This window comes from Schistocerca piceifrons, chromosome 7, assembly GCF_021461385.2.
Source record: "Schistocerca piceifrons isolate TAMUIC-IGC-003096 chromosome 7, iqSchPice1.1, whole genome shotgun sequence".
Classification (NCBI taxonomy): Eukaryota; Metazoa; Arthropoda; class Insecta; order Orthoptera; family Acrididae; genus Schistocerca; species Schistocerca piceifrons.
The window spans coordinates 536,087,939-536,097,855 of NC_060144.1; the positions used below are offsets into that span (position 1 = coordinate 536,087,939).

The 9,917-nt window shown below is 43.3% G+C and overlaps 1 protein-coding gene across 1 annotated transcript in view; it reads right to left on the reverse strand.

The window, feature by feature from the left end:
- LOC124805291 overlaps positions 1-9,702 on the reverse strand; it is a 159,573-nt gene extending 149,871 nt beyond the window's left edge. Inside the window, exon 1 of the mRNA XM_047265802.1 lies at positions 9,642-9,702. The gene's annotated coding sequence lies outside the window, so the exon portion shown is untranslated. The remainder of the gene's footprint in view (positions 1-9,641) is intronic.
- Positions 9,703-9,917: the final 215 nt, after the last annotated feature.

Consider the following 9,917-nt stretch of genomic DNA (forward strand, 5'->3'; position numbering starts at 1 on the left):
TTTCCCATTATATTAGTGATGAATTCCAGTTATATTACTCGAATCTGTATTTATTAACACAAACCTTCCAAAAGTTCTAGATATCTCATTATACATTGTATCGCCACAGCCGTACACGTGGTCTAGGGGTGCCGGCACGGTAGCTCAGCGTGTTCGGTCAGAGGCTTACGTGCTCTCTGTAATAAAAAAACTGAGTTACTCGATTAACAACGAACTTCAATTGACGTTTTACGACGTCCGCCCTAAGCAGATGCAACGATCAAAAGCGAACAAAATGAGATTTAAAAAAAAAAAGGGGGGTAGCGTCTTTGATTCATAATCAAAATGTCTTCGGTCCCGAGGTCGATCCCCACCACTGCCTAAATTTTGATAAATAATCAGCATCAGCGAAGATTTCCGGCATAAGAAGTCAGCCTCATTCTGCCAATGGCCTTGAGGGCGGAGGAGCGGATAGAGGTTCAGGGCACTCTCTTGTCCTAGGGGTGGGAAATTGCCCCTGAAGGCGGAAGAATCAGCAATGATCAACGACATGAGGATGCAGAAGGCAATGGAAACCACTGCATTAAAGACACGTAACGTGTATCCACAGGACATGTGGCCTGTAATTGAAGAAGTGCCATGATGATCTCCCCATTGGCAAAAGATTCCGGAATAGTCCCCCATTCGGATCTCCGGGAGGGGCTGCCAAGGGGGACGTTGCCATGAGAAAAAGATTGAATAATCAACGAGAGGATAACGTTCTAAGAGTCGGAGCGTGGAATGTCAGAAGCTTGAGCGTGGTAGGGAAACTAGAAAATCTGAAAAGGGAAATGCAAAGGCTCAATCTAGATATAGTAGGGGTCAGTAAAGTGAAGTGGAAGGAATACAAGGATTTCTGGTCAGATGAGTATCGGGTAATATCAACAGCAGCAGAAAATGGTATAACAGGTGTAGGATTCGCTACGAATAGGAAGATAGGGCAGAGGGTGTGTTACTGTGAGCAGCTCAGTGACCGGGTTGTTCTAATCGGAATCGACAGCAGACCAACACCGACAACGATAGTTCAGGTATACATGCCGACGTCGGAAGCTGAAGATGAACAGATAGAGAATGTGTATGAGGATACTGAAAGGGCAATGCAGTATGTAAAGGGGGACGAAAATCTAATAGTCATGGGCGACTGGAATGCAGTTGTAGGGGAAGGAGTAGAAGAAAAGGTTACAGGAGAATATGGGCTTGGGACAAGGAATGAAAGAGGAGAAAGACTAATTGAGTTCTGTAACAAGTTTCAGCTAGTAATAGCGAATATCCTGTTCAAGAATCACAAGAGGAGGAGGTATACTTGGAAAAGGCCGGAAGATTTCAATTAGATTACATCATGGTCAGACAGAGATTCCGAAATCTGATACTGGATTGTAAGGCGTACCCAGAAGCAGATATAGACTCAGATCACATTATAGTAGTGATGAAGAGTAGGCTGAAGTTCAAAACATTAGTCAGGAAGAATCAATACGCAAAGAAGTGGGATACAGAAGTACTAAGGAATGACGAGATACGTTTCAAGATCTCTAACGCTATAGATACAGCAATAAGGAATAGCGCAGTAGGCAGTACAGTTGAAGAGGAATGAAATAAATAGGAAGTGCAGGGAAGCTAAGACGAAATGGCTGCAGGAAAAATGTGAAGACATCGAAAAAGATATGATTGTCGGAAGGACAGACTCAGCATACAGGAAAGTCAAAACAACCTTTGGTGACATTAAAAGCAACGGTGGTATCATTAAGAGTGCAACGGGAATTCCACTGTTAAATGCAGAGGAGAGAGCAGATAGGTGGAAAGAATACATTGAAAGCCGCTATGATGGTGAAGATTTGTCTGATGTGATGGAAGAAGAAACAGGAGTCGACTTAGAAGAGATAGGGGATCCAGTATTAGAATCGGAATTTAAAAGAGCTTTGGAGGACTTACAGTCAAATAAGGCAGAAGGGATAGATAACATTCCATCAGAATTTCTAAAATCATTGGGGGAAGTGGCAACAAAACGTCTATTCACGTTGATGTGTAGAATGTATGAGTCTCGCAATATACCATCTGACTTTCGGAAAAGCATCATCCACACAATTCCGAAGACGGCAAGAGCTGACAAGTGCGAGAATTATCGCACAATCAGCTTAACAGCTCATGCATCGATGCTGCTTACAAGAATAATATACAGAAGAATGGAAAAGAAAATTGAGAATGCGCTAGGTGACGATCAGTTTGGCTTTAGGAAAAGTAAAGGGACGAGAGAGGCAAATCTGACGTTACGGCTAGTAATGGAAGCAAGGCTAAAGAAAAATCAAGACACTTTCATAGGATTTGTCGACCTGGAAACAGCGTTCGACAACATAAAAAGGTGCAAGCTGTTCGAGATTCTGAAAAAAGTAGGGGTAAGCTATAGGGAGAGACGGGTCATATACAATATAAAATGGTGCAAGCTGTTCGAGATTCTGAAAAAAGTAGGGGTAAGCTATAGGGAGAGACGGGTCATATACAATATGTACAACAACGGAGAAGGAATAATAAGAGTGGCCGATCAAGAACGAAGTGCTCGTATTAAGAAGGGTGTTAGACAAGGCTGTAGCCTTTCGCCCCTACTCTTCAATCTGTACATCGAGGAAGCAATGATGGAAATAAAAGAAAGGTTCAGGAGTGGAATTAAAATACAAGGTGAAAAGATATCAATGATACGATTCGCTGATGACATTGCTATCCTGAGTGAAAGTGAAGAAGAATTAAATGATCTGCTGAACGGAATGAACAGTCTAATGAGTACACAGTATGGTTTGAGAGTAAATCGGAGAAAGACGAAGGTAATGAGAAGTAGTAGAAATGAGAACAGCGAGAAACTTAACATCAGGATTGATGGTCACGAAGTCAATGAAGTTAAGGAATTCTGCTACCTAGGCAGTAAAATAACCAATGACGGACGGAGCAAGGAGGACATCAAAAGCAGACTCGCTATGGCAAAAAAGGCATTTCTGGCCAAGAGAAGTCTACTAATATCAAATACCGGCCTTAAGTTGAGGAAGAAATATCTGAGGATGTACGTCTGGAGTACATCATTGTATGGTAGTGAAACATGGACTGTGGGAAAACCGGAACAGAAGAGAATCGAAGCATTTGCGAAGTGGTGCTATAGACGAATGTTGAAAATTAGGTGGACTGATAAGGTAAGGAATGAGGAGGTTCTACGCAGAATCGGAGAGGAAAGGAATATGTGGAAAACACTGATAAGGAGCAGGGACAGGATGATAGGACATCTACTAAGACATGAGGGAATGACTTCCATGGTATTAGAGGGAGCTGTAGAGTGCAAAATCTGTAGAGGAAGACAGAGATTGGAATACGTCAATCAAATAATTGAGGACGTAAGTTGCAAGTGCTACTCTGAGATGAAGAGGTTAGCACAGGAAAGGAATTCGTGGCGGGCCGCATCAAACCAGTCAGTCAGTAGTCTGACGACAAAAAAAAAAAAAAAAAAAAAAAAAAAAATGCCACAGCTATGCTGAGGTGTCTCTGCAGAAGACTCCTTTGGCAAATCGAATAATGACTGCTAAACCGCATTTTCGGTTCTCTCTTGGATAAACGCTTTGTTTATCATGATCGGCATCGTTTTTAGCAAGAATATTATGATCGCGACGTAGTTTGGGATATGTAGTTTCTTGAAGCAAATGTGTGAGATAAATTCATGTATGAAAACCACATAACATACCGGTTTTGGCTGAAGCGCCAATCTTTTTTTTCCCTTCTTTCATTTTTTTCGTGATGAGTTTAGTGTAGCGGTGTAACATTCACAACGCTTTTGAAATACGTCTCTGAAGTTTGGCACAAAGTAGTTACTGAATTCTTTCACACTATGGAACAAGCTGAACTCAGTGACTTACTTTAAATTGTAAAAAATGTTCAAATGTGTGTGAAATCTTATGGGACTTAACTTCCGAGGTCATCAGTCACTAAGCTTACACACTACTTCACCTAAATTATCCTAAGGACAAAAACACACACACACATCCATGCCCGAGGGAGGACTCGAACCTCCGCCGGGACCAACCGCACAGTCCATGAGTGCAGCGCCCCAGACCGCTCGGTTAATCCGGCACGGCTTTAAATAGTACACATGGATACAAATGCGAAATCATCACTTAACAGTACTTTGTGATGCAAATATGACTTTTCCAATCACACGACTGAATTGTAACATTCGTTGTCACCTCTTGACAGTATTACTAGTTTAACGATGTTATTCCCAAGGTGTAGAACGTCGGTGGCAATTGTAATCTGACACGTTAGTAGTAACTGACAAGAGCATGTTGAGACTATTGCCTCTTAGGAATTAAAACACGTGTTTGGACGTCCAAGGAGAGCTGGAAGTAGTTTCCAATTCGAGTCTTTGCAGGACCACTAACTGTCAATTTCCTTTCTCGTCATAGTGTCAGAATACAATTTCTCTTGCGTGTCATATCCACAGTCTCTACACCTCGTTGGTTTGCGCAACGAAACATAAAAAAATTATGTATGATGATAACAAACAATGCACTAAAAACACAAGCGAGTGATGAGACTCCATTTCTCCTCTAGAAAAACCAAGTTTTTTATTAATACTGCATGCAAGTGAAAACAAAACCTAAGATATAACATAGTATACAGATAGCAGAAACTAAAGCAGAGGAATGAAGTAATATTATAATCTGATGAATGTCGGTAACATGCTTTACTCATACAATGCAGAAGTAAGAATATTATAGGAAGACTATTACACACATTAGCTCCACATCTACATCTGCATCAACACCATATTCCGCGAGCCACCTAATGGGTTGTGGCGGATGGTACTTTCTGTACCTCTGAGATCTCCAACCCTGTTGCGAATAGCGCTCGAGAAGAATGATTTTCGGTAAGCCTCTATATTGGCTTTAATTTCCCGAATTTTCTCAAAAATGGTTCAAGTGGCTCTAAGCACTATGAGACTTAACACCTGAGGTCATCAGTCCACTAGACCTAGAACTACTTAAACCTAACTAACCTAAGGGCTGAAGCGCCTAGAACCGCTCGTCCACAGCGGCCGGCCACCACGGGTGCGTTATTTCACGATCTACGTTAATAACACCTTTCGTCAGTCGAATCGTCAGAATTTTCTCCTCAAGTGTGCAGGGGGGAAGTACTATGTTGCCCGACTCTCCCCGCAAAGTGCTCTTTCGAAATTTCAGTGGTAAATCTCTCCGTGATTCAGAACGTCTCTCTTCTAACATCTGACACAGGAGTTTGTTTAGCACCTCCATGAGGCTCTCGTGCCCGCTAAACGACCCAGTGACGAAACATGCTGCTCTTCGTTGGTTCTTCTGTATCTCTTTATCGGTCCTACCTGGTAGGGATCCCATATAGTTGAACAATAATCGATAATGGGTCGAACAAGCGCCTTATAAGCCACTTCCTTCGTGGATGAGTTACGTTTTCTTAAGATTCTTCCTATGAGTCTGTGTCTGGAATCTACTTTCCCACTATTTGTTTTATATGGTCATTTCACTTAAGGTCGTTCCGGACAGTTATTAATAAATATTTTACGGCATATACTGTTTGCAGCGATTTGTCATTAACAGTGTATCTGTAGAGTAGTGGATTTCTTTTCCTGTGTATGCACAATATATTACATTTATTTACGTTCACTGTCAACAGCCAAACCCTGCATCATCCACGAACTCTCTGGAGGTCATTCTGCAAATCGTTACTATCCTCTGGCGTTGGTACTTTGTTATAGTCTACCGCATGATCTGCGCGCAGCCTTATACAGCATCCTATACTTTCTACATTTATATGTATACTGTAAACGGTAACGGTCCTACCACACTTTGTAACACCTCCGTTTATTATCCCGACCTGATCTGATCGATTAGCAGCCCAATATTTATTATTAACATGACCGTGAACCTAATGGGGCTGGCAGTCGGAATTGACTGCTACCGAAGTTGTTAGTTTCCAGTTCGTCCTGCTCAATACTATAATACTGAGTGTCTGGTAATAAGGAACACCACACAGTTTACTAATTATGAACGTATATTCTTCTCAAAAGAAAAAAAAGGAGATAGGCACTGCCTTCGTCATACATATCTAATTACGGCTAATCTCAGCACAGGCTTTCTTCATTTTCCATTATCGTCACACGCTAATCCATCACTGCATCCAACACTGCAATCCAAGGTTAGGCCGACGCGGTAGACGCGAAACAATCGATTGTTTGTCCTATCGACCTGTGCCAAGTGCAAAGCTATAGTAAGGGCCTATGGACCCCTTACAACTTCCTTGGGGTTCACCGGAAATTACCTTTATATCTGTCGAATTTGTTTCGATAAGAGGGACGTTTTGAGTTCTGCCTGCAATGAAGTCTTGAAGCCAGTGTCAAATCTGCTGCAGTACTCGATAAACTGGTATTTCTTTCACTAAACGGCAGTGCAGGACGGTGTCAAATGCCTTCCTGAAGTCAAGGAAAACGGTGTCGAACTGAGCGCCATTGTCTAAGGCGCTGTGGATCTCATGGAGGTACAGAGCAAGCTGAGTTTCGCAGGATCTCTGTTTGAGCAATCCATGTTGACTTTTATGGTGGAGACTTTGCTTCTTCAGGAATGATAAAATTCTTGAGTATAAAATATGATCCATTATTATACAACAGATTGACGTCAACGATATAGATCTATAAGTGTGTGGATCAGTCCAATGGCCCTTCTTAAAAACAGGAATGACCTGCGCTTTCTTGTAGTCAATAGTTACCCATCGTTGTTCAAGCGACCTACGATAAATTACTGCTAGAAAGAGAGAAAATCCTTTCTCATAACCATTGAAAAATCTTGTAAGTTCCTCGTCTGGCCCTGACGCCTTTCCACTACTAAGCAGTTGCACTTGTTTTCCTATTCCGCTATCGGTTACCTCCATGGCCGTCATTTCGACGTTCGTACGACGATTGTAAGGAGGGACCGTGTTGCGATCTTTGGCGGTGAAACAGTTTTGGAAGACCTAATTCAGTGTTTCGGCTTTCCCTCTGGCATCTTCCGCTTCGATGCTAGTGTTGTCGCTGAGTGAATGAATAGATGATTGCGCCCCACTTACTGATTTTACATGCGACCAAAACCACTTAGGATATTTACTAAGATCGGTTGACAAAGTTTTACTTTGAAAGTCATTTACGCTTCTCTCATTGCCGTCCTTACGCTCCTTTCGTTTCGTTCAGCTTTTGTTTGTCAGCTAGGTTTTTACTTCTCTTCATTCTCAGGTGAAGTTATCTTTGTTTACGTAGCAGTTTTCTATCACGGCTATTATACCCTGGTGGGTCTTTCCCATTCCTTAAGACCTTACTCGGAACATATTAATTTTTTTTCGTCTGTCTTCATCAGCGAATAATTGATGCTGACTGCTCAGGTACTCTGAAATTTGTATAGTGTTATTCCTGCAAAGCAGAAATATCTTCCTTCTTAACATTCTTTGTCACACCAGCAGCCATATATGCTATCACAGCCTTACGATCACTGATAACGTCCTGTACGTTAAAGGATTCGAGAAGTTCTGGTATGTTTGTTGCCAGGAGGTCTAAGACGTTAACCTCACAAGTTGGTTCTCTAACTATCTGCTCAAAGTAATTTTCGAACAAGACATCCAGATCAGTGTCACACGAATCCCTGTTCCTGGCAGCAGTTTTGATACCATGACACTCCCAATCTACGTCTGGCAAGTTGAAGTCAACCCCTATTACAACTGCATTATCAGGAAAATTACTAATGACATTCTGCAAGTTCTGTCTAAAGCGCTCTCCCACTAGATCTCCTGGCCCAGCCGGTCTATAAAAGCATTTGATTACTATTTTTGACTGATGTTTAATACTTAACTCCACCCTGATTAATTCGTAATCGAAATCCGTGATAACCTCCATAGATTTTGTCGAATTCATCACTGCAATGAACACGCCGCCACCATTGGCGACTAACCTGTCCTCACGATAAATAGTCCAATCTGAACTTACGGTTTCGTTGTCATTAACGTCCGGTTTCAACCAACTTTATGTTCCTAATACTATATGTGCTTTATAACATTCAGTGAGGGCTATTAACCCCGGGACCTTTCCTTGGATGTTCTTGCAATTTACTAAAAAAGTCACATAAATCTTTTCTATCTCTGATCTGCGACGACGAACGTTCTCTGAGGGCATTGTGGATAATTCTTCAGACAAATCCTTTTTGAGCCCAAGGGAGGGTTTCCCTAACCTAAAAAAGCCCTCGTGCACGCCACACCTACTCCGCTGTTCTAGTAACCGCTTCCTGCGTGTAGTGCGTGCCTGACTTACTAAGGGGAACCTTGAAATTCTGTACCCGATAGCGGAGATAGAGAAATTCGCATCCGACACCGTCGCAGAGTCGTCTGAGCGTCTAGTTTAGACCTTCCACTCTGCTCCAAACCAGAGGACCGCGATCAACTCTGAGAACGATGCTGCAAATAAAGAGCTTGGTCTGCACCCAGCGTGTGGTGCTAGTTGCCTTCACCAAATCAGCCACCCGCCGAAAGGAACCGAGAACGGCTCAGAACCCAAGCGCCAGGCAACGTATGCACCCAGTGCGCTCGATAGGTGCCGGCAACGACTCTTCCACATCAGGGACGAGACACCGTGGCAAACATACCCAGTGCCCGCTGGTGTTCTTTTTCGCCTGCTATTTCCCTGGGGGGGCTCCATCACCCGTCTAAGATTGGAGCCTCAGAGACAAGCACGCCCACCCTCTGAACTTGTTCGTACTGTGCAGGAAAATCGGCTGCTGGCCCAACAGGAGAGGCGTCTCGTGCTGGTTCAGGATTATCGTCAACCCTGGGTATCTGTTGCGAAGACTAGGGAGCCAGCCGAGTGATCTGCTCCCTCTTTCGCCTTCGTTTCAGTGACACACGAACCCATCACAGTCTGCCATCCACTCTCGAGTGGAAGACTGTGGTCTGTTCTTGTGAAGACGGACCGGTCACATGTTGCGAATCAGAAGATGCAGCGACATCTGGGTCACCAGGGGATTCCAAAGGCACCAGGTATCGTATCCAAAGCCCCGATGCCGTCACAACTCTGGACATCAGCCAGAAGCATGTCGACGGTAGCCGACGCTGGTTGCAGCTGTTTACGAACAGCAGCCAATTCTCCTTGTGTCTACTCACAACAAGTACAGTTCCTAACCATCTCGTGGTGTCTAAAGATAGATACAAGGTCTCAAATGACGGTACTGAGTTTGGAATGTACACACAATATAACAAGGAAAATAAAGCAACACTAAAACTTGCTCTGCAGATTTCTCACTACGCCCTGAGACAGCAAACTCCTAACCAGAAATAAATTTCTCTACTGAAGTGGGTGTATTTACAGTTGTCTGTTACTAGAAACTCTGCTTACCCGAAAGCTACTGCACGAGATAAGTATGCAAACTAGAATGCACTCTTCTAAACTAGATGCTGTGTACCAGCACGAGATTTAAACTTAGTGGTGTTTCGTGGCGGTAATTACACTAGGAAGCCGCCTAATTTGCTAAACCGTAGGCTACGCAGTAAAATCGCAGGTACAGATCACTCCTTTGCAGAAACATGTGAAAAAAAGACAGAAACTGAATTACATTACTGTGTATCAGGCAAATTCTGCTGCTGCTGCTGCTGCTGGCGCGTCCGCAAGGCTCGGCGTCTGCCGGGACAGTGACTGCGGTAGCCCTGTAGTCCACGGTCCCTGATTCAAATTGAGTTGCGTGACGTGTGACGAGGCGGGAAAGTTCCACTAGGAAGCCGCCTTGCACAAGGATATGCACGCAAAAACAAAGACAGTAATTTGCTAACCACTGGTCTACACAGTAATATACAGAGGTACAGTTCACTCCTTTGCATAAGCACGTGAAGAG